Source organism: Myotis myotis, unplaced genomic scaffold (genome assembly GCF_014108235.1).
Source record: "Myotis myotis isolate mMyoMyo1 unplaced genomic scaffold, mMyoMyo1.p scaffold_m19_p_3, whole genome shotgun sequence".
Taxonomy (NCBI): Eukaryota; Metazoa; Chordata; class Mammalia; order Chiroptera; family Vespertilionidae; genus Myotis; species Myotis myotis.
Genome location: NW_023416335.1, coordinates 9,236,936 through 9,261,442, shown reverse-complemented (window position 1 = coordinate 9,261,442; position 24,507 = coordinate 9,236,936). Strand labels below are relative to the sequence as shown.

Here is a 24,507-nt window from a genome sequence, read left to right as displayed (position 1 = left end):
TAAAAGAGAAACAATAAGATTGAGAGCTGACTATGAACAAAGCATATAAGCCAGAAAGCAATGAAATATGCTGGGGAATATATATATATATATATATATATATATATATATATATACTAGAGGCCCTACCCTGAGCGTGCATTTGGGGGGGAAGGGGGACCCTCAGCCTGGCCTGTGCCCTGTCGCAGCCTGGGACCCCTCAGGAGATAATGACCTGCTGGCTTAGGCCTGCTCCCGGGTGGCAGAGGGCAGGCCCAATCCCTAGGTGCCTGCCCCGCAGCCACTGTCCGGGCTCAGAGCAGGGCTGATTGGGGATTTGGGGTGCCGCCCCCTGTCATGCACAGAGCTAGGCGGATTGGGAGGTTGCGATGCCACCCTCAGTCACGCTCAGGGTAGGGCCGATTGGGGGGTTGGGGCACCGCCCCCTGTCACACTCAAGGCAGGGTCAATAAGGAGGTTGTGGCGCCACCCCATGTCACTCACAGAGAAGGGTCGATCAGGGGGTTGGGGAGATCCCCCCTGTCACGCACAGAGCTGGGCCCATCAGGGGGTTGAGGAGCTCCCCCCTGTCACTCACAGAGTAGGGCCGATAGGGGAGTTGGGGCACCGCCCCCTGTCACACTCAGGGCAGGTGGATCTGGGGGTTGGGGCGCCGCACCCTGTCACACTCAGGGCAGGGCCAATGGGGAGGTTATGGCTCTACCCCGTCACACACAGAGCAGGGCCCATGGGGGGAGAGGGGGGTTGGGGCGCTGCACCCTGTCACACACAGAGCCGCAGGACAATCAGGGGGTTGGGGAGCTCCCCCCTATCAGGCACAGAGCAGGGCTGATCAGGGGGTTGGGGCCCCTTCCCCTGTCACGAACAGAGCAGGGCAGATACGGAGGCTGTGGCCCCGCCCCCTGTCACACACAGAGCCTCAGGGCGATCAGGGGGTTTGGGCGCTGCCCCCTGTCACGCTGATCCCAGTGCCGGGAGGCATATTACCCTTTTACTATATAGGGTAGAGGCCTGGTGCACAGGTGAGGGCTGGCTGGTTTGCCTTGAAGGGTGTCCTGGATCAGGGTGGGGGTCCCCACTGGGGTGCCTGGCCAGCCTGGGTGAGGGGATGATGGCTGTTTGCAGCTGGTCACACACCCTTCAGGGTAGGGGTCCCCACTGGGGAGCCTGGCCAGTCTGGGTGAGGGGCTGAGGGCTGTTTTCAGGCTGGGGGTGACTGAAGTTCCCAACTGCTCCTTATTTTCTTTTTTTTTAATTCTGGGCCAGCTTTAGCTCTGAGGCTTGGTTGCAGCTTTTAGGCTTTGGCTGCTGAAAGCAGGTATCTGGTTTGTTTGGGTTCTATAATCGAAACACTGTTTCAACTCCAGCTCTGAGATCTCGGCTGGCTGAAAGCAGGTTTCTGGGGTTTTGTTTAGCTTCTATATTTGTAACAGTGTTTCAAACTGCAAGCTCAGAGGCCGGCAGCGGCAGGCGGGGAACGTTGGAGTCCTCTGTCACTGAAGCAAGCAAGCCTCATGTTCGCTTCAAGCTGCCTGGCTGCTGGCTGCCATCTTGGCTGGCAGTTAATTTGCATATCGCCCTGATTAGCCAATGGGAAGGGTAGCAGACGTATGGCTAATTACCATGTTTCTCTTTTATTAGATAGGATATATATATATATATATATATATATATATATATATATATATATTAGATTCTAGCTATTTCAACATCTATATTATTATATCTATCTACAAATTAGACGTTTATATCCTCTTAAAATACTCACTTAAAATGAAGTCTAAGGAATGACATCTTTTAGAAATTAAAAGTTGACATATTTTTAGCATTAGATCTATATATCCAATAAATACTATAGAAAGTATGCATGCTAAAGGAAAATGATCCCAGATGGAGATATAGAATTCTTGAACAGAATAAAGAGCATCAGGAAAGATAAATATGTAGGTAACCTCAAAAGAATATTGACTATAAATGAAGTTAAAGTATTGCAAGATTCTTACATTCTTTGAGAAAGAGTGACAGAGGGGTCTTGGGTTTGATTTCTGGTCAAGGGCATGTACCTTGGTTGCAGGTTCCATCCCCAGCCCCAGTTGGAGCACATGTGGGAGCAACCAACTGATACGTCTCTCTCACATCAATGTTTCTCTCTCATTCTCCCACTCCTCCCTCCCTTCACTCTCTCTAAAAATCAATGGAAAAAATATCCATGGGTGAGGTTTAAATGATAATAATACTGCTATTTGTTTCATATATCTTTTAGTTGATTTATAGACAAAAACAGAAGCTTCTGGAAGGATTTGATGTAATTTTTACTTTTAAAGAAAAACCAACCAAAGCCCAAAAGTGATGTTACCATCAGTGGCATAGGGCTTATTAGTGAATGAGCTGAACCTGGAACACAGGGCTCTGGCTGTCCCTCTGGAGTTTTTTCAGCACAACAAATACATGTAATGGCAAACATTCCAGAATCTTCTTAGTAATGGAAATGACCAATTCAAGCTGACAAATTTGAATCTGCCTATTTGCTGTATTTTTTTGGGGGGGGGAGGGTGAGGAAATACAATAAACAAGAAGAGCTATCAGTCATATTATCAGAAAAACCATTGTTCAAGTCCTATTTTGGCCATTTACTACTTTTGTGACCTTGAGCAAATCCTTTAATCTCCCTGAAGTTGTTTCCTGCACCTGTAAAAGATAACAGCCTCTCCTCAAAATTTGAGGGGGAAATAAAATTATTAATATGATATTTATAATGACCAAGCACCTAGCACATGATTGATTGATTAATCATTGCTAATTCCATTCATCTTCATCCTGGGTAAATATTAAACAACTATTAACAATTCTCCAACTTGCACAAACTAAATGTTGCTTCAGAAAAGTTGTTGATTGAGAGGTCCCTATAGGGTAATAGTTGCTTAGTAATAGTTAGTCATGGGACTTTGCCTATTCTATTCCATTCTGGGCATCCTCAAAGAGAATATAACAAAAAACTTCTTGAGTACACATTTATTTTTAGCTTTTCTATACATGCGGATTAAGAAGATATTACAGTGTTTCATATATTGTTTGAAAAGATTTTATGGTCATCAGAATAAAAATTGGTAATTTTTTGGGGGGGATAAAATAATCATTTTACTTTCAAAATGCAATTGCCAATCATAGTCATTTTACTTTCAAAATGTAGTTGCCAATCATTGTTTCTAGTAACAAATATGTCAGCATACAATATGTGCTTGAAGGGAAGTGTACACATAATACAATTTTTCTCCTCTTTGCCAGGATGCAATTTTTGCAAGTTGCAACAAACCTCTATAGAACCGAGTTTAGGCAAAGTCTATCTGTATTAAATTAAAATGATATGGAATTATATTCAGCTGGTCAAGCCATTTTCAGTACACAAAATAGCATTTCCAACTGAAAAGCAGAAAATGAGCACTTGCAAATTTTCATAAACACAATCAACAATTCATTATGATATCAAGTATCACAAAGTAGGCAGGATCAAAAATAGACACGGGAGGTAATTATAGCGGTGAGCTTCAGTTTGTTAAGTCCAAACTTATCTTCTGTGATGCCAATCTCCTTCCTGTTGCTTTTATAAAGACCCAGTAAAAGGCACCATTTTTTCCTTTCTTCCCTTCCTTCTAAAGTGGCTTAGCAGTCCCAGGATGCTGTCATGTACAGGAGAAAATGTTTGTTCACGTCCATGTTTACATTCTTATATTCCTTCTGTATCGTGAGAAGATGGAAGAAAGGGGGAAGAAATTCTAATTCATCATGTGCATATAATTCCATATCATACTTGACTTGTTTTGTAAAATGAGCTTTTCCTGTGTTGATTTTGAATACAAAAGCATGATGTGCTGGAGTCTACATTGACTTTCTCAATTGGTTTTGTTGTTTTCTGTTTGCTTTTTATGAGGGAGGTGAGGGAAGGGGGCTTACATGTGTTCACATATTTAAAGTCATTTTTCTTTCTATGAATCTTCCCTGGGTCTTCAGGAAGTGAGTCGAATCTTTGTTCTTGTCTTAGGTTGGCCTATTTTTCCTATCACCAATAAGTCCACATACTGGTGACTTGGTGCCGTTTGCTGGGCTAAGAGCTCTCATTGCTGGTTTTTCCAGCAATTATTCTGGGAATAATTGAGATATATCTATGTATGCCTCTGCCGATATTGAAAATAAAAAACTTTTACCTATTTACTTAGAAATTTACAAAGGTTAAAATAAATGACTTTTTTTTTCTTTTATAAGATGGTGGATCCTTCCTTATAAAATTATTAAAATTATTTAGGGAATCTTTAAATGTATCCCTAATTATTTCATACCATTTCATAAGAGTTTTATATACTATTTTAAAGTTTTTACTAGTTTCTAAAAATATAATTGTTTTTTTTAAAGTAACTATGCATCATATAACTTGCTAAACTCATTTATTAGTTCTGGGTAGCCTTTTTTTCAAGATTTCTTAAGATTTTTTAAAACAAATTTGATCACATAGTCTACAAATAAAAGTGACTTTTATCTTTTCCTTTCTGATCTATAAGCATTTCATTTTCTTTTTCCCTTTAATAAAATGGCTAGAACTTTCAATAGCCATAAGAGCAAACATATTTTTTAAGATCCCTTTATCACATTCACAAAGTCCTATTACTAGTTTGCACAAAAATAATGTTTAATTTTGTCATTTCTTTTTCTGTAACTATTAAGATAGTCCCATGTTTTTGTTTTAATTTGCTGATTTTTGTGTATTATCAATTGCTGCATAATAATATTACCACAAATTTAGCAGCTTAAAACAACATATATAAATTCCCATTTTTGGCTCAGCAGGTGAGGAGCTTAGAAGTCATCACTCCATTCTAACAAGTGAAAAACTGAAGCAACTGAAAGTCAAGAAATCTCAGCTCTGGCAGAGAACTGAGGCTACTGGACAAACTAAGGGCCCCCAAATTAGGGAGACAGCCAAGCGGATAGAAAGAATGAATGCCAACTTACTGAGCAAAACCTCACAAGGGTAGGGAGACCTAAACTGTAGCTGAAGTATAACTGGAGGGGGGCTCCATGCGGACTTGTCTGGAAGTTAAAATCTCAGGGGATAGGGGCAATGATAACGGGGCCTGGACATTTTTGTGAGTTTTATCTCTAGGAGCTGTACCAGGTTCTGACAATAAAAATTGGAGGAAAATGCCCTCACCTGTTAAGCAGGGAGAGGGGCAGTGCAAGAGGCATCTGATGGATGTTTCTCACCATTTCCTTCCCACTCTCTCTAAAAATATCAATAAATATCCTATATAATAAAAGCCTAATATGCTAAGTGTCTGGTCATCCAGTGACCAGTAGACTGTTCAACCAATCAAAGCATAATATGCTAATGATATGCTAAGGCCACTCAACCACTCGCTATGACGTGCACTGACCACTATGGGGCAGGTGCTCCGACCGATAGGTTAGCTTGCTGCTGAGGTCCGGCCAATCGGGAGCTAGGCAAGACGGGGCTGGACATGCCCTGGAGCCCTCCTGGAGCCCCTCCCCAGCCAGTGGGGTCCCTTGGCCTGGCCTGTGCCCTCTTGCAATCTGGGACCCCCTCAGGGGGATGTCAGAGAGCCAGTTTCAGCCCAATCCCGCAGGCAACTCCCCTCGGGAGGGCACCAGATGCAGGGCTCATGGCTGGCGAGCGCTGCTGCTGCAGACCAAGCCTCTCTCGGGACTGATGGGGCACGAGCCCGCGGCAGGTGCACTGGGGCCAAAATGAGCGGGAGAGGCAGGTAGGAGCTGTAGGCGGCGTTGGACTGCGGGTTTTGGCTTGATCCCTGCAGGCCACTCAGAAGGACCCCGCCCGTGCACGAATTCGTGCACCGGGCCTCTAGTTTAAAATGAATAAATTAAATAAATGCTCAGTTGAAACCATAAAAGACAGAAAAAGAATGGCAAACAAAAATAGGAACAAAGGCAACAAATAGAAAACAGTAACACATATGGTAGATATGAATCTACTTATATCAGTAATCACATTGAATATTAATAATCTAAATATACCAATGAAAAGACAGATATGTCAGTGTATTAAAAAACAAAACAAAACAAGGCCCAACTCTATGTTGTCTATAAGAATCCCACTTTAAATACAAAGACACATATAGATGAAAAGTAATAGGATACAGCACCAGAAGTGAGCTCTAATGTAAACTATACATTCGGGGTGATAATAATGTTTCAATGTAGGGTCATCAATTTTAACAAGTGCACCACTCTGGTGGGAGAAGGTTGTTTAAGGGGGAAGTTACTTTAATTCTATTATATGCTGCCTTAGAAGTCCATAGTCATACATATATGTTGTATTCTGTTCATAGTTCATCCAGTCAATTCACTTCTTTTTAGTTTACCTGTTAAGATAACTTAAGACTTTTTATTTCTTTTAAAGACAAAACTTTACATATTATTTAAAATTTTTGAATTTTGGTGAAGTTCACTGAAAATGTCCAGATACTTCCTCTTCCTCCTCTACTTCCTCTTCCTCCTCCTCTTCCTCCTCCTCCTTTTCTCCTCCTTCTCCTTCTCTTTACCTTTGGCTATTTTCTATTTTATATACTTTAATTTGCTATTGAAAATATATATACCTATATACCAAAGTTATATATTTTACTTGAGTCAATGTAGGTCAAGCATTTGATTTCAGCCTTAGGTCAAAAGTTTGAGGAATGTGATCCAAGCAAGGCAGTCACTTTTAAGATGAAGATTCTTACCCAGTCTTCTCTTTTTTGATTCGGGCATCCTTTTAAGTGCACAGAAAACAGAGACAACCAGTGACTCAGAAACCACTCAAATCATAAGTGTCTAAAAATGAGATTTTCCTCAGCTAATATATCACATTTGGTGGAAACTTGTGAATTGATCTCAATAATAATATACAAATCCCCTAGAATTATCTTTCTTCAATTGTAAAACTGAACCAGGGCAGACCTATGGAATTATTCACCTTGAGGCGTATGCCCTAGTAGTCATATACTAAAGTTAGGCATTCTCTGATTTTCCTTTCTTCTCTTCCATCCTAATTTTATTATTGCCTGTCCATGTTTTCCCTTAAAACTCTCTGCCTTAATTTATCTAAAATTAGTTATTTTATTTTACTAATTTATTCCCTTTATCTAAATTCTAGCTCACTTTTATCATGTGAATGAAATAATTTAAAACAATTTATCTTGATTCATTCTTAATAAGTTTTAAAAAGAAATTAAAGTACCTTTGGCTACTTCAGTGTAAATTGCCACAGGTTGGTATCTTCATTAGCCTATAATTTCTATGTCTCCTAAGACATAATGGTTATTTTGTATGTGAGAGTAAATTGTAAATTTGGTTACACTTAGGGGATTTCCCCATTCTATGGAACTTGGATTAAACTCTTATTTTGACACCGACTTTTATTTCAGCATAAATCAAATTCAAGCAACTTGACCAAATCATTAAGGCTGTTTCTGCCCAGTGAAAAGGAACAACAAACTTATAAAACACTTGATTCAAATCACAATTTTTTTCGTTGACATTATTGACTGAGTATATTTTCTGGATTATGCTCTCTTAGTCACATGAATCTCACATTTAAAAAAATCTTTTATAAGAAAAATTGAAATGAATAAAAATTCTCTGAAAAATTTCATAAAAAGGTGTTTCCAGGATTAAAGATAAAAGCTATAGTAATGTCCAGAATTTTTATTTGTGATTAAACCTCTGGTAATATTTATGTACTTAGAAGTGAACTTGTTTATTTGCAAATACAATTTGTCTCCTAAAATAGGATACATAAAAATAATTGTGTTCAATTTTTAAATTTTGTATGTTAATAAACACCCCTCTTCAGCTAAAAAGAAAGAACACCTTAGACCAGCAAATTTCAACCGGCTTGCTGTAAGAATTTTTAAAACATGCAATACCTGAGTACTAGGTCAGGGCACTGACCTCTTTTCCCTTAGATTGTCAAATTAAAAAAAAAATGACAACAGCCAACACAACAATAGTCATCCGGTGTGAATGAATCAAAAGTATACCTACTGTTTTTTCAGATCAGCAAAAAGTCTATTTTTTGGTGTGCCGCAGAATTTTAGGAACTCATTTATGAGTGCCATGAGATGAGAGAGGTTGAAAATCTCTGCCTTAGACAAGCATGTTTCACACTGCATATCACACACAACCTATGATACTGGGAGTCAACACTGAATTGTGGCCACGAATAAAATTAAATAGAATAGAATGGCAAAAAAAAAAAATATAAAGGAAACATCAAAGGACCTCCCATGTGATATTGTCTTGTAAGTCACTTAAACTATATATGCCTGTTTTTGTGTGTCAGGATGTAAAATGTAGGTTGTGATCAAACAATCTGAAAGCCACTGCCTGAGACAGCACAATGGCGGCGACCAAAATAACAGTGCGATGGTGAAAGCATCTGTTGATGGTAGGCAGGCCCGACAAGCTTCTGCTCTGGCGAGTGACTGTCATTATCTATAAACATTCTTAAGTTAAAAGTTCTTAAGCACAAGAATTTGTGAAACCCCAAAAAGCCAGACTTCAGCCACTGGAATGTGTCTCAGCAGAATTCTAACCTTGCTCTGGCTTGTCAACATTCCTCAGTTTAAAAAACACAACAGTCTGGTGGGGAATTTGAGAGACACTTTTATGAGATGCTTTTGCCGCCTTTTCTGTACCATGGATTTGCCTTTCTCCTCTCACTGACTCAGCAAGAAAAACGTAACCAATACATCTTCTGTCTTCTCTCTTCATCCAAGCAGAGCTTGAGGGCTCCATTAAACCACCTTCCCATCATTGTCTTTTCTGACTTTTAATTACTACTTTTACAGACTATCCATTGTCCAATAACATAGTCTCAGAAAATACATTCCGGAGAGAGACTTGATGGAAATCTGCTATTTGTCCCCTTTTAGTCTACTCATTCCCTACTTAACCACAACTAAAGCAATATCTGGCTGCGATCCTTTTATGTACAACTTTCAGCAGTTTAATCATTTCCTTTGTGATCAGGGGTGTTTGTTAGCGGTAATAATGGGCACAATGGAAAGTCTTATGTGAGCCTCAATGCATATGATGAAAGGACTGCCCTCCTTTATTCTGACAGCTGAGAGTAAATTTGCAGAAGTTTGAATGAGGTAATGCTCTCGGGAAGTGGCTAGGGAGAAGTTTCCCCCGCCTCCCAAAAGTTTTCATGATCCTTTTGGTCCCACAGGTGGTTCCATCAATGCCCATGAAAATGTAACATTGAGCTCAGGCCTAATTTTGACGTTTAGATAGGACATTAAATCACAGTGAGTTGTTAGTCCTGGGGGACCAAGTCCTTCCTACCCTCTCTCTCCCTGCCCCTCTCATTTTGTTCTATCCAATCTTCCCCAACACTCCTTTTCCAGGTGTGACCATCAGTGGGCTAATAGAGAACTGTGTTTAGATAGAACAGAATGTTTACTCTTGACCAAGTGGACTTTCAACCTTTTACAGCTATGGGCCATTCATATCCATCTGTCCCCAACATTTCAATTTTTCTGCAGCTTCGTACCCACAGAGTCTGAACCCCGTCTCCCAGTGTGAAATTATTAAATTTCTCAGGATGGCATTTTACAACGTGATTTAGTATTCATCACCAAGTGCGGTCTACTCTTAAGAGGTTCTGAAAGGGATCAGTAGTTTATTAGATCTAAGAGTAGCTCTGGCTAATTTACATCCTTTAATACACAAATAGGTCTAGGACTAGGCTTAAATTTTCTCTGTGTGTCTTATGTATGTATGTATGTATGTATTTATTTATTATTTCTGCTGTGCTTTTAATGGAAGGAGATATAAAATGCATCAATGCATAAGGCTGTCTTATATATTCATTAGCATAGTGATTAATGTAAAATTAGGAATACACAGTCTGCTAAACCTCAAAACTTCAATGTTTCCTGCAACCTCAGATATTGGGAAGGATTCTTAGTGTTTTACTCACTACCTTTATTAAAGTTCTAAAGAGTGTCTGGGGTGGGGGCTGGGCCTAAAAATAATAGAAGGTTTTTTTTTTTCAGCTGTGGTTCAATCATGCCAGTGAAGCTGTATGGTGAACAGCACTGCCGGACTGTGAAATTTCCCCCAAAGCACTTTCTAGATGACAACATCACAAACTTTAAAAATAATCCCAATACCATATACCAAAGCAAGTTGAGTGGCTTAATAGCTTAAAGGTCTGGAAAGCAGCTATAACAGAGAATTTAAAAACATTATAAATCCCATTTCTCTCCTACAGAGAAACTTTTTAAAGCATGGACATGACTTTAAGTATATTAAGAAAACATCAGCTTTCATAAAGCTTCAATAAACACCCTGAGGCACAAGTGTTCAAATGGCCTGTTTGCTAAAATGTCACCGCATTATACTTCTAGAGGTAAGGCTTGCAGTAAGAGGACATTACATTTATCCCTAGTTAAAAGCACCAGGTGTCAAGCTCAACTTCTATTTACACGGAATGCACCAATAACCAGCCCTTAGGATAATGAATAGTTCAAATACTATATTTCCAACATGTTTTGCCTTTTGCTCTTTGATTAGTCGGCATTGGGGATCCTTTGCCTGCATTTCTTCAGAATATTTTCGAACAGGTTAGGATTACCTAGGATATCGTCTTGAAGCAATTCAGAGCCCTTCTAAAAGAGCTCACTAGATTCTTTAAAATTATTTAGAGAATGAAATAAAGACAATATTTGTAGCAGTTAAATTTATTCCAAAAGAAAATAATATAGAAAATAACATGGGCTAAAATGCTGTGTAATTAATGTCAAAATTTGCCCAAGGTGTTTGGTACACATTTTGGCTTAAAAGAGGTCACTATATTCTCAAGGTTAGCTATTTGTGTGAAACATTCTATATAATAAAAGGCTAATATGCAAATCAACTGAACAGAGAAATGACTGGTTGCTATGATGCGCACTGACCACTAGGGGGAAGACGCTCAATGCAGGAGCTGCCCCCTGGTGGTCAGTGTGCTCCCACAGGGGGAGCACTGTTCAGCCAGAAGCTGGGCTCACAGCTGGCGAGCCCAGCAATAGTGGTGGGAGCCTCTCCTGCCTCCATGGCAGCGCTAAGGTTGTCTGACTGAGGGCTTAGGTGAGGGGTGGGCAAACTTTTTGACTCGAGGGCCACAATGGGTTCTTAAACTGGACCGGAGGGCCGGAACAAAAACATGGATGGAGTGTTTGTGTAAACTAATACATGTTAACACTGCTGCTGGTGAAGGAGCGGAGGGGAGAGCAAAAGAACCCTCCGCTCTTTCGGCTCCGCAGGCCGGATAGAACAGCCGAACGGGCCAGGGCCGGCCCGTGGGCCGTAGTTTGCCCATGGCTGGCTTAGGCCCGCTCCCTGTGAGGAGTGGGCCTAAGCCGTCAGTCAGACATCCCTTAAGGGATCCCAGACTGTGAGAGGGCACAGGCTAGAATGAGCGACCCCCCCTCCCCCAAGGGCATGAATTTTGTGCACCGGGCCTCTAGTACTATATATTAATCAAGCACAAGAAATAATGATTTCCATCACTAACAGAAGAAAATCCACAGCAAGGGAAATGTCTAGAGAAATCCTTCTCTAGAGAAATCCTTCTCAAAAGGTTATTAGCTTTAATCAACAGCTTGATAACATTTTTAAACCTGCAGCATTTTAATGTACTAGTAACAACCCAAGCTGAGGAGCCGTGGAGGCTTATGAAAGAAATATCCACTAAGATGCTGTATTGCTAGTGTAGGGGTGGATTAACTTAATACTTTGTAAGAAGGAACTGAATCACCTCAGCATCAACAAGCAGCTATTTTCTTTTACACAGTAACTTCCTAATTTGATGAATTATTTCTCTTCACTAATTCAAAATTCAGCAGGAAAGAACTAAGCTGACTGGTCACACCCAGAAACACAATGATTTGGCAAGCTGCAGTCACTCTGTTCATGGAAGTGTGATAATTTCCAGAACAGTTGCTTGACACTAGTACTCCATTCCTTCACAGCTATAGAGGAATTCGATACAACCTCTTTTCTTCATCAGCTTTGAGCTTCATACAGGCAAAGAGATCAGAAACTACTGGGGGCCATAACAGTCTGGGGAAAGTTGTTTTCCTCTTGTAGGGGTGAATTAAATGGTACTTCCTTGGCCTCCTTTTGAAGTATCTCCTGAGGATAACTGGCTGAGGTTTCCTGTCTTCTTTCCTGGCAAGACCCAGTAAGTTGTGTTGAAGGAACGCCTGGAAGTGGTCACAGGACTCACAATCGTTTCTTTGCCAGCTCTGTCCTTGGTACTAGGCACTCCCTTGGGATATCCTTCTTTACATGAGGGTGGGATGAGCCACTCTGAGAAGGGATTGTTCCTTATCACGTGGAAGGAACCAGCAATTCTAGAAGGAGCCAGTGTGTTTGGTGTCTTAGCTTGTTCTGTTGGCTCTTTTTGGAAGGACAGAGTCACATATTCAGGGAATCTATATACTTCTCAGATTCTGAGTCCACGGGCCTACCATTTTTATCCTTCTCTTCTTTCTCCAGCAGCTATTTACACACAACTTCCCTCTCGCAATTTTCACCACACACACTCTGCAAAGCTTGTACAGGGTTCATTGGCTTTGTAGACCTCCTCGACTTTATATATGGGTCCTGAAGGTTCTGGACAAGCCAATCTTCAATAATCATGCTGGGAGTGGACAAGGGTTTTGTGGCCTCTGTGTGATCATTCAGACACTTCAGATTACTCAGGTTTTCAACCTCCACGCCCTTGGGCTGCTGGCCCTAACAATGGTACAGGAAACGGGCTTGACAAGCCAATCATTCCCACTGTAGGACTCCTGAAACACCTGCAACAAGGACTTAAACTTCTCCCTCATCTCACAGCTGCCATTCCCAGGCTTCTCCAGATTTTAGGATTCTAAGGGAGCCAATAGCCAATCAGGAAGATTCATGTCATCTTGATCCAGAAGCTTTAGATCTTCAAATTTTTCAGTATCAGTGAAGTAAGAACTGGTGGTAGAATAACTGTTACTCTTTTGGTAACGAGTTTTCAGGAACTTCTTGTTGCTAATTCTTGTGGAGCCAGTTTTCCAAGCCCTTTAGGTTGCCCCAGACCTTATTCAAGAAATTGCAGACTCTGGCAGAAGTCTGACTATTCTTCAAGGTCTGCTTTTGGGTGAGTAACCTCTGGAGATTGGTGCTTGGTGTGTGAGAAGCCTGATAACCATTGACAGGTTTGCTTCCAAGGAGCCATTCACTGAGAGAGACAACTGTGGTGCTGATGTCTGCTCTGGCAAGCATCTTTTCTCCATGGAGGGCCCAATATTTGATGAATTAGCATGAGCCATCAAGTGCTCAGGAATTCAGATGGTTTGGGGGACCCCAATGTGGTGATGGTCTGGCACAGAGCAGTTGTGTCTGCTTCAAAAAGGAGGACAGTCAAATCTTTAGGTTTGAGGGTCAAACTGCCAAGTCCCTCCAGACACACAGAGACTTGATTGGCTAGCTCTTCATCCAGTTGATGAATAAGATAATGGAACGTGCCCAGAAACCACTAGAGCTATTAGGCCTGCTGAAGTGTCTCCTCTTTACATTGATAGATGAGATCCACCTATTCATATAATCACACCTCATGGCTTCAAAGGCATTCTGAGTGATGGCTTATGTATCTGTGTTTTGATCTCCCACAAATTACCTTTAATTTGCTGCTCAGCCCACAGAACTCCACCAATAGCAAGCTCCAAGTTCCTCTGTGCATCACAATACCTCAAAAGGGGCTCTCTATTAATTACTGGAGCCATTCTGATCCTATGAGGTATTGATTCTGCTCACTGTTCCAGCTACAAGTACAACTCTGGGTGATCCAAAGAGACCTTTAGTGGAGAGACACCACCTGATGCAAGCCAAGGGCCAAAAAAGTTGTCAACGTTTTTTAAAATAAGAAAATATTGGTATCAAACTTACCCTTTTCTCATAATTTCTTCACCTTCATGAAAAGGTAGAAGAAAGAGCCTGCCTGCTGGGGAAGATTAAATTGAAAAATAATTTAATTAAAATGCATCTGTTCTTGCCAGTCTGCCAGGATCTAATCATTTCAAATGGTACTCTTCCAGTCCAGAGTGGCCTTTGTTCTTATTTTGGAAATAGCACAAATCTAATATTTCACAAATATCTTTTATTTTGTAAATCCAAAAATTCGCCCTCTCAAAACCACATCTAGTAGAATGTCATAATAATATTTTGAAAGTGGAGAAGAAACCAGAAGAAAAAAATTATTTCATAATCTTTCTTAATTTTCAGGAAATATTCATACTACATACAAATATATATGGCATGTATCAATCACAATGTATTAGTCATAAAGTATAAATTATTTTAAAAATATTTTGTAAAATTAAAAATACATGTGCCCCTTTATCTTGAACCATAAATAACCTCTTCAGACTTATAAAGTTAATCCAACCAATTTTAAAGACAACGAAGCTTTGCATGTAATGTTCCAGAATGTTGCTATGGGGCCCAAGAGTGCCAGTCATTTTAGGGATATCCACCAATTGAATACCAGTTAACTTGAGAATAAAAATAATTTGATAAGAAATGCAATCTAGGAATTTGGATCTCATTCTTTCTGACAAGTATAAAGAATCTGAGGATTTGCAAGCTTGCCTTGGAAAAACAGGACGAACTATAAAGCTCACTCTAAGTATAGGTGGGCAGGGGCAAGGGTTATCTTTTAGATCCACCAGGTTAATAGGTAACCAGCTAATTTAAGCTTTGACAAGTTATGTAATCACTGTGATAATTGAACAATTGCCAACCCTCTTGGTATTGCCCTATATCACCTCACCACCTCTAATGACCCCTCGGATCATAATATAGAAAGATAATTCACCATTTATTATTTATGATAGCATTCATTTTATTAATTATGATATTTATTAAAGTCTGTTATTGATCCACTGCTTTCCTTGTGCACTGCTCTGTGAGGGCAATTTCATCCATTCTACTGTCTTAGCATCACTTACATGCAGGTGACTTCTAAGTTTTCTTCACTAGCCTAGATCTCACCCCTGAACTTCCAGGTAGACATCTCACCAGCACAATCCACAGGCATCTCAAATTCACTATGTTCAAACCAGAACTCACTGTCTTCTTTCAAATCCCCTTCTTCCATCAGCATTCCCTTTTTATTTTAGTGAAATAACAATCTACTCAGTCAATGGAGAGAATGGAGGGATTCTTGGCTCTTCCTCTTAGCCTTCATAAATAATTCAGCAGGTCTCAATATTTTTTAGTTTGGCCTTTCATCTTCATCTCTTTCATTTATTCAGCAAGTGTGTAATAAGTGCCTACCACACGCAAGGCACTCTTCTAAAGTTGAGTTTACTTTGAACGTTAAAAAAATCCCTGCCCTTGTGGAGCTTTCATTCTCATTGTAGGAGACAGAAAATAAACAATAAATACAATACATTAATTATAAGAAGCTGATGTGTTCAACAGACTAACACCGTGGTCGGCAAACTCAGTCAATAGAGCCAAATATCAACAGTACAACGACTGAAATTTCTTTTGAGAGCCAAGTTTTTTAAACTTAAACTATATAGGTAGGTACATTGTTATTAACTTAATTAGGGTACTCCTAAGGCTTAGGAAGAGCCACACTCAAGGGGCCAAAGAGCCGCATGTGGCTCGCGAGCCACAGTTTGCTGACCATGGGACTAACATATTTAGCATATGATAGTGAGGATCAGAAATATAGAGAGGATTAAAACTTTGTGGGCTGGTCAGAGTAGACTTTATTGATAAAGTAAAAGTAGAGCAAAGATTTAAAGAATCTATATAAGTTAGTTATGCAAATATGGGAGAAGTGTGTGGAGGATGGTAATGACCAAGTCAGGGTGTGTGTGATGGTTGGAAGAGTAGCAAGACTAGTGAGCCTGGAGATCACCTCCTTAGTCAAGATCATACTATTACTTCTAAATATTCCCTTTCCAGTCATGTCCCTCTCTACTCTGTCTTTTACCTGTCCTGGAAGTTACTTCTCTGCTACTTAAATTACTATGATTCTCCCCTTTAAACTTTTCAATGACTCTACACAGACCATGAGAAGCAGTTAAACTGAACTGGTGTATAAAGGTTTCCATAATCTGCTTTGTGTTTACTTCTATAGGTATATCTCACTCTTCATCCCATCTACTTGATGTCAAATAATACTCAACTCTGTAGTTTCAAAGACATCAATTTTTGCCTCTATAACTCTATGTTGTGCTTTCTTTGTGAACTTTCTATCCATCTTATATCTGGCTAAATAATACTCATCATACTTCATCTTTATCAACCCCCAACACAGATAAAATTCAGTGCAGCTCTTTTTTCTATCTATGCATATCTTTAGTTTTTCTCTTATTAATTATGTTATAAATACATTTTTATTTAGGCCTGGCTGAGTGTAAAGAATGCATGCCTTCTGGAGAGCCCAGGAAATATTGGTTGAATAGATGAATGATTATTTTCATGTCTAAATTGCTATAAAATGGAGAGATTTCAGTTGAACTTTAAGATGAACTTTCAAATGTTCCCTATTGTTTTAAGATAAAATTCTAGTTTCTTTGCCTGGCTTGGGCCTCCAAATGTTAGATCTATTTGGCTTTTCAAATTATATGTGTGTAATCATTCATCTGTTCAGTCATTTTTTTAACTGGGTATCTCCTATGCAAAAGGCATACCATCTTTATGATTAAGGACTTAAAAGCTTAATAAAAACATTATATATAGTGTATATACTGTCCTCTATTTACTATAACTTCAGTTATCTGGTTGCTTGATAAGGTCTTTGTTTTCCCACAAATACACTGTTCTCATTTTAGCCTCCAAAACTCTGCTTTAATGTTCTCTTATTCTCTTTCTTGGGAAACCTGTGTTTTTCCCCTCCTTATACTCCATAGTGTCATGAGAGTGAATATTTGCTGAAGAACTTAGTATGTCTAATACTAGAATGGGCTAAAGAGGTGTATGAGCTAGTTATATTTGGAGATGGTTAATTAAAGCATGGGCAAGTATTGTCCCAAGTCAATTTGGAATTCATCTCTGTGTAAGAAGAAGACAGAATATAGTGTGATGAAGGCCTGGTGTGGGGCAGAAGCTAGGAGAGAGAGGACAAAGAGAAAGAAAATTGCGGGACATCTATAATACTGTCAAAAATGAAAAAAGAAGAATAGTGATCAATATACTTCATTGAAGACAATTCTAGTTTCAAGATTCTAGCAAAAATATTCAAAATGAAAGAAAATAAATGAACACATCTTAATGAGGAGGAAAATCAATGAGAAGAAAATGGTTATGTGGTTTTGTTTGTCTTCTCATTGAAGACAACTTCAATTCTTTTCTATTTTCTCCATCTGTTCAGCATTCTAAGGTTTAGCTTTCTTATGACTAATTGCAATTGCTTAGTATTAATTCATTGTGATGAAAACCAAGAAAATACATATGGATTTAACATTTATTTGAAGCTGTTATATTTATACTCTCTTTTTTTCTTTTTCTCTTGACCTTCTTTCTGGCAAGCAGAATACTCTATGTACCCTGATGTGTCATAATTTCCTTGAAAATACCAGAGTCCTTGCATTAACAGTATGTAGAAAAAATAATAAATCAGTGGAATATTGCAACACATTTCCCCATGAGGAACATTATTATGAATGATAAACATGTAGAGAAAGACCCACTGACCCAGATTGTAATTAGTTAGTTGGCAACTTCCTATGCTTGAGAAGCTAGTTCCTCCTTTCAATATCATTAGGGATCTAATTGTTTTAGAAGAAGCTATGAGGATAATAATGAGAAAACCCTTTCCTAACAAGGGAACATTGATAATACATACTTAATTTTGTAGGAGGAAAACATTACAACCTTATATTTTCAGGTATCAAATGTATATGGTATGCCCCTTAACTATTTTCTAATCTTTGTAGAGAGAAGTGATTGTAATGACTACAAGTTTTTATTAGTTGGTTACTATACCTTGAAGTGATGTGAAGGCATTATTTTTCTGTCTCTTGTGGTTTTAGGTAGATTACAATGGACTCTTCTCAATACGTCAGCTTTATTTACTTAGTCTGTTATAGATCTGAATTCCATACAAAGGATTCATTTTAGATTTAAGCAGTCACTCAGATGATGTGTTTTGGAGCCATTTCTCTGCACACATGATTGCCCTCACACCAATACTGGATACCTGAAACTTTACCAGGGGAGGTATGTGCCCCTAGAAGAAAAAGAGGTATCAGCATCCAGGCTCTGGCATTAGTGCATGGATTATACTCTGAGTCTCATAGTTTACTTCTTGCCTCATCTTTCTCATATGTAAAGGAGAATGATGATACTTATTCCTTAGAGCTAAAGATTAAATGAAATAGTCCTAGCCAGTTTTCTCAGTGGTTAGAGCATCAGCCCTAGGACTGAAGGGTCACAGGTTTGATTCCAGTCAAGGGCACGTACTCCAGTTGCAAGCTCGATCCCTGGCCCAGATTGGGTGCACGCAGAGCAACCAATCCGAAGTGTCTCTCTCACTCTGTCTCTCCCCCTCCCTTCCACATTCTCTAAAAATCATTGGAAAAAAATATCCTCCAGTGAGGATTAACAAAAATAAATAAATAGGTGGATGAAATACACACAACCTACTTATGACTATAACTGGTCAACAGTAAATGCTTTAAAAAATTGTGTAATCATTAGTATCATAAAATATTCATCGTTTTGACTTGCTGTATCCATACCCTGTCTCTAGTGAAGATGAAGCCTTAAACTAATACACAGAAAACTGTCCCTTTCTTACTGGATGAGAGAACATATGGATTAAACTTCATAAAATGCAAAGAGCTCCAAGTGCTCTATAAAAACAAAGAGTGGTCTAATTAGCATTTTAAAGGGCAAAGGGAAAACAAATGGTTTGGGTACCTGGGGATAGAAGAAAAAGGCTGAAAGGAAATTCAGTTATTTCATATGTTTTCCAAGTGCCTTTCTTTGTCATGTATTAGAGAATAGAATTCATCTCTGTGTGGTTATTCAATGAAAGAAGGCCCATGAGACATGATTCATCACATAGATTGAATTGAACAAAGCCAAGCCAGCGAGCCAGCCCTACACTTGGGGCAGAGGGAATTGCTAGCCTGGGCACATTCTGACCAGCCAGACATGTGCCAAGGTTAACACGAATCTCTGAGCCAAGTGAGCGAGGACACTGAAAGTTGTAACATCTGGGAGCAGCTGTGTGCTATGAACAGAATAAAAGTGAGGTTGGCAACATTTCCCTCCCTGTGTTTTGCTGTCCAATCACCCACCCTACATAATGGAAGTTAGGCCGGGATGTGGACAGTAACCTTTGTAGGTGCCCATCTTCATTGTAAATATATCTAGACAGTTTTAGAGCTACTTACAGAGGGAAAAACTTGGGGCGGGAGGATTGACAGTAATCATGCCACGATCATTTCCTTTATTCCTACTATCTTGCACAAAATAAAACACTAAAAAAATAAGCACCTAATAGCTGCTCAATAATTTATTTTTAGTACATAAAAGAATAAAAGCATAAAAGAAATCATGCAAAAGGTTGTCTTTGGAATTGCCTGCAGATTACATATATATATATATATATATATATATATATATATATATATATATATATATATAACAGAGTGACTTACTAGTAGAAATGTGGTCACAGCTCAGATTTCACCAAAAATTTCTACCAAGTCTCTGTTCTACCCTGGTGAGACTGAAGCCGGTGACCTACAAATCAGGATGGTCATTGCGATTCCTCTAGCATCTCTACCTACATCTGAAAAGATTCCAGATGCTAGCTTAAGCCAACATGATTATTTTCCAGGAGAGTCAGAATACACTTTGAAAATACCATAAACCCAGAGGAAGACAGAATTTTCCTGTAAAGAACTACTCAAATATTTTAACTTATAAAATATGTAATAAGATGCTATTTCCTAAGGAATTCCTTTTGTTACTTAGTGCTACAGATTAAGTACCTTAAGTAAACATACTGTCAAAATGTATAATAAAATATATGTATTAAATTATATTAATCTAAAGTTTTCTCATGCAAACCCTGAAAACTAACTCTTGTAATTGTGTACCATAATATATTTAGCTGCATTTTGAGTTCATTAAGCAAAATTAATCATTATAACATGTTCATATCGATGCACAGAAAATTGCATTATGTTGATAATATATTTATATGGATAGCTGATCTCTCAGTGAAATAGTCATCACAGGAGGGAAATTCACTATAAAAAAAAAACACCAATTGTGTTGTGATGTGATGTATTGTTCATAAACAATAAAGTGGAATAAAACAACTTCAATTTTTTGTCTTATAGAAATGTTGTCTACTAGTAAAGTATACTTTGCTATAGATAAAGAGACAAGTGTCTTGTTGATTATTTGATATGGCTGTTATCTAAGAGCTATTCAGAGAAGCTAGTTCTACTTTTGGATTGGGAATCATGTCACTCTTAGAACATATAGTTATCCCTTTTTTTTTTTAATGGGAAAATGGGTTTTATTCTTCCAAGAAAATATCTCACAAATGAATATCCCTTTTTCTTTTTTTTCCCTTTATCCAAACCTATTCTTTTTTTTATTATTGTCTAAAGTTTTACAGATGTCTCCTTTTTCCCCAATTGACCCCCTCCCCCATCCCTAACCAGCCCAGGCAAGACCCCACCGCCCCAGTGTCTGTGTCCATTGGTTATGCTAATATGCATGCATAGAAGTCCTTTGGTTGCTCTCTAACCCCCCTCCCCTACCATTTGTCTTTAGATCAATCTATTCTTGCTCATCAAATTATGTTGATCATTATATCCCACATATGAGTGAGATCATGTGATATTTATCTTTCTCTGACTGGCTTATTTTGCTTAGCATAATGCTCTCCAATTCCATCCATGCTGTTGCAAATGGAAAAAGTTCCTTCTTTTTATTAGCGGCATAGTTATCCTTAAATCCTTAAAGTGTGTTCGGCATCTCTAAAAATAAAAACTACTCTGATAATTTAAATTGTTAAAATCTAATTTTATCAAAAATGTTATGATCAAATAGAAGTATACATATATATCAGCATACCTTTTAATTAAAAAACAGAAAAAGGAAAAAGACACCATAATGAGATCCAGCCAGGACATGGTAAACATTGGGATATTTGGTATTTGGTTTCCTAGTTCACCTTCCCACTATCTCTTGAGTTTTCTAGGAAATTTGTCAAAATCAAGCTTCCATATTCTTTTCTCATTATGATTACAAAAACATTTTCTGAGAGTGGACAACAAGAAAAAAATTGCCCAGAAATCCAATCTGTATTTTTCTATAGATGTTAATGATAATTAATGTTTTCCTTAGACTGCCATAGAAAGATATCTCTGACATTTACTATATAAACTCACATATATAAAATACCCATTTCATTGGCATCCAGCTTTTCTTCCTCTCTTCCTTTCTCCTTTCCTTTCTGCCTTTCTTTCCTTTTTTTTTTCTTCCCTTCTTGCTTGTTTTCACATAAATTCTAGCACTTCATTCAACATTGTCAACCCTCAAGCTAGGATCTGTAGCTTAAACACCATTTTCTCTCCTCATTGACACATTCCTAGCCCTAAAACCACCACTTTCTCTGAGTTGAAAGTTTTATCTGTGACCATCTAAGACAGTGTTTCCAGATTATAAAAATTACCTAGGGATCTAATTAATATATAGATACCAAGGATCAAAGGGAAGAAAAAAACTTCAAATAAACTCCCTAGATCATTCTTTTGATTAGGAATGTTTGAGAAACACCAATGTAAACCCATCCCCAGTGGGTGCTATTTTTTCTCTGCCATTCTGACATGTGGTCATACAATACCAGGCACAATAGAGTGATACTTATTTAAGAGAAAGCCGATTTCACTGTTTGTCTGCTCTAATTATAGAAAAGGAGTCATCTTGTATTGCTCTTAAATCGATTTCCTATTCTGCAAGTTACAGTTTTATCACGGCAACATACTGCTACATAAAAAAAAAATAGATGCATTATAAAAAAATCAAAAGTGCTATAATATATGTGATTTGACATGAGCAGACTTTTGCCAGCAGGAAAGCAATGAAAATGAGATCAAGTCTTACCAGCAAAAGAAATTAACCAACAGGAGTCTGACAATTGCAGGCTTATTTTAAAGGAGTAGTGATATGTTTTGAAGGTTATTAAGATATAACCTCTTAATCATCTAGAAAGTGAAATGTTTCTCCTTGAGAAAAGTATTTAGAAAAGTTACAAATTCTTTCCCATAACAGGTGAGATCACAGAGTATTGCTACTATAACATGATTTTAATCAGAAAATTTGGGTTTAAATTTCAATGAAGACAGACTAATTTTCCCACCTTGTGTACATGATTTAACCCCTTTGAGAATTAGTTTTTTGTGTATGATATATAATAAGGCAATTCTGACATAATTATAATAAAGATTAAAAGTAAAAATGAACATAAATTGTTTAGCTCTATAAAAATAGGAAATGTTCACAAATTTTACTGACCTGGGTAGTGAAATGTGTCTGGTAGAAATCTATCTCTAATTAAAAAAAAATTTACAAAGCTCCAAGTTCATTGGCATGCGCATATCTAAAATGACATGTCTCTGGATTCACGCCCAGGGCTCTTGAAATGTTACTTCATCATCAGCAGATTTCTCTGTAGTTCCTTATTAGGTTTCATTAATTGGGATGTGAGAATAGAGATAAGGAAACCAAAATGAGAAAAGAGTGTGTCTTAAAAACCAAATTAGATAGCACTTCTTTGTACTGGCCAGGGAAGATAATGAAACTATAGGAAAAATCAACGCTTAAGATCTAAAAGACAATGCAGGAAAAGGAAGGAAGGAATGAAGGAAGGAAGGAAGGAAGGAAGAAAGAAAGGAAGGAAGGAAGGAAGGACCTTAAGTCATCTTAAATAGATCCTACTACAGGCAATGCATTTAGGGCAACTGTTTTATTATTTTATTGCATTTTTTGTGTTTTTAGTTTATTGAACAAATCTTTATTTATATTTAAGGAGAGAGATTAAATGTTCAATTTCTTCTTCATACACAATACATGTATGTATATATTGAGGACCATACTAGTGTTTAAGTTTTTAATGGAAAGGAAAAAATGAGGCCTAGAAAAAAATTAAGTGCTTGTTCTGACATTATCCAACTGTTGAATCCTCACAGAGACAGAACATCCATACTGGAAATATTGGGGGAGCACTTTGTAAAGTATGGGATTGTCTAACCACTATGCTATTTACCTAAAACCTATTCAAAATAATATTGAATGCAAACTGTAACTTTAAAAAAATTTAAATTTAAGAAGAAAACACCCAAACATAATTTAGCTGATCTTAAAATAAGGTGATTATGTTAATAATCACTGAAGGATGCATCTAATTTCAACCTTTATTTCTTAAATAAAAATATGCATTTGACATGAGCAGACTTTTGCATATTTTTAGTTAAGAAAAGTATTTTAAAATATAAAAGTATAATTTAAACAGAAATAAAAAACATACCCAAATTAACAAAGGTATGTTCATTAGGTTAAATAGTCATCCAAGAAAATAACAGAAAAAAATAGATTAGGTTAACTTTCTTATTTAGTATCAGAAACTATATAACATTAAAAATTTTAATATGTTGTTTTGTTACTATTATCCCAGGTAAAATATTTTCACTTTCAACCTAATAACATTGTATTTCGTAAAACAAAGACAAATTAAATGATTTTAAAATTAAATATTTTTCATCCACATAAAAAAGAAGTTTAAAGTATAAATCATGTGTCTAATTTAAGGCATGTCACTTAACATTGGTGAAGGGACTGAAAAAATATGAAGAGACTCAAATTAATTTTTTCACCACTTTCTAGTAACATGATAGCAAAGGAAGAGGGCAATTCAAAATTTAATGTACTTATTCAACAAATACTAAATGTGTTTCTCATACATTCTAGGGAAGAGTAATCCATAGCAGAATGTCTATGTAAGTGTTGTAAAAGAGACACAAACAAATTACTTCTGTAAGAAAATCATATCAGATTAATTCCAAGTATAAATCTCAAGAGAGTGACATGAATGCATTCACCTCAAATACCTGGGTGACTTAACAAAATCTTTCTCAATTGAGCATGTAAATGAGGAAAATGAATGAGTTCCTAAGAATAGAGATACTTTGTTAAAGTTGTTGCTTATGCAGGAACTATATGAATAATATAATTAAAATTTTCCAAATCACCTAGCTTACTAGAGATTCATTTCAAAGCAATTTCATGTTTCAAAACTATTTCAACTTTTTGATTAGAATATAACATAAATAAAATTTTAGCTAATTAATTTTTATGAAAGAGGTGGCAATTTCCTTATTTGTAAAGTTAATACATTTTTATATTATTGATTGGTTTGGCTTTCCT

At 37.7% G+C, this 24,507-nt stretch overlaps 1 pseudogene; it reads right to left on the bottom strand.

The window, feature by feature from the left end:
- Positions 1-12,032: 12,032 nt before the first annotated feature.
- The window catches only part of LOC118649758, a 122,137-nt pseudogene continuing 109,662 nt past the window's right edge, over positions 12,033-24,507 (bottom strand).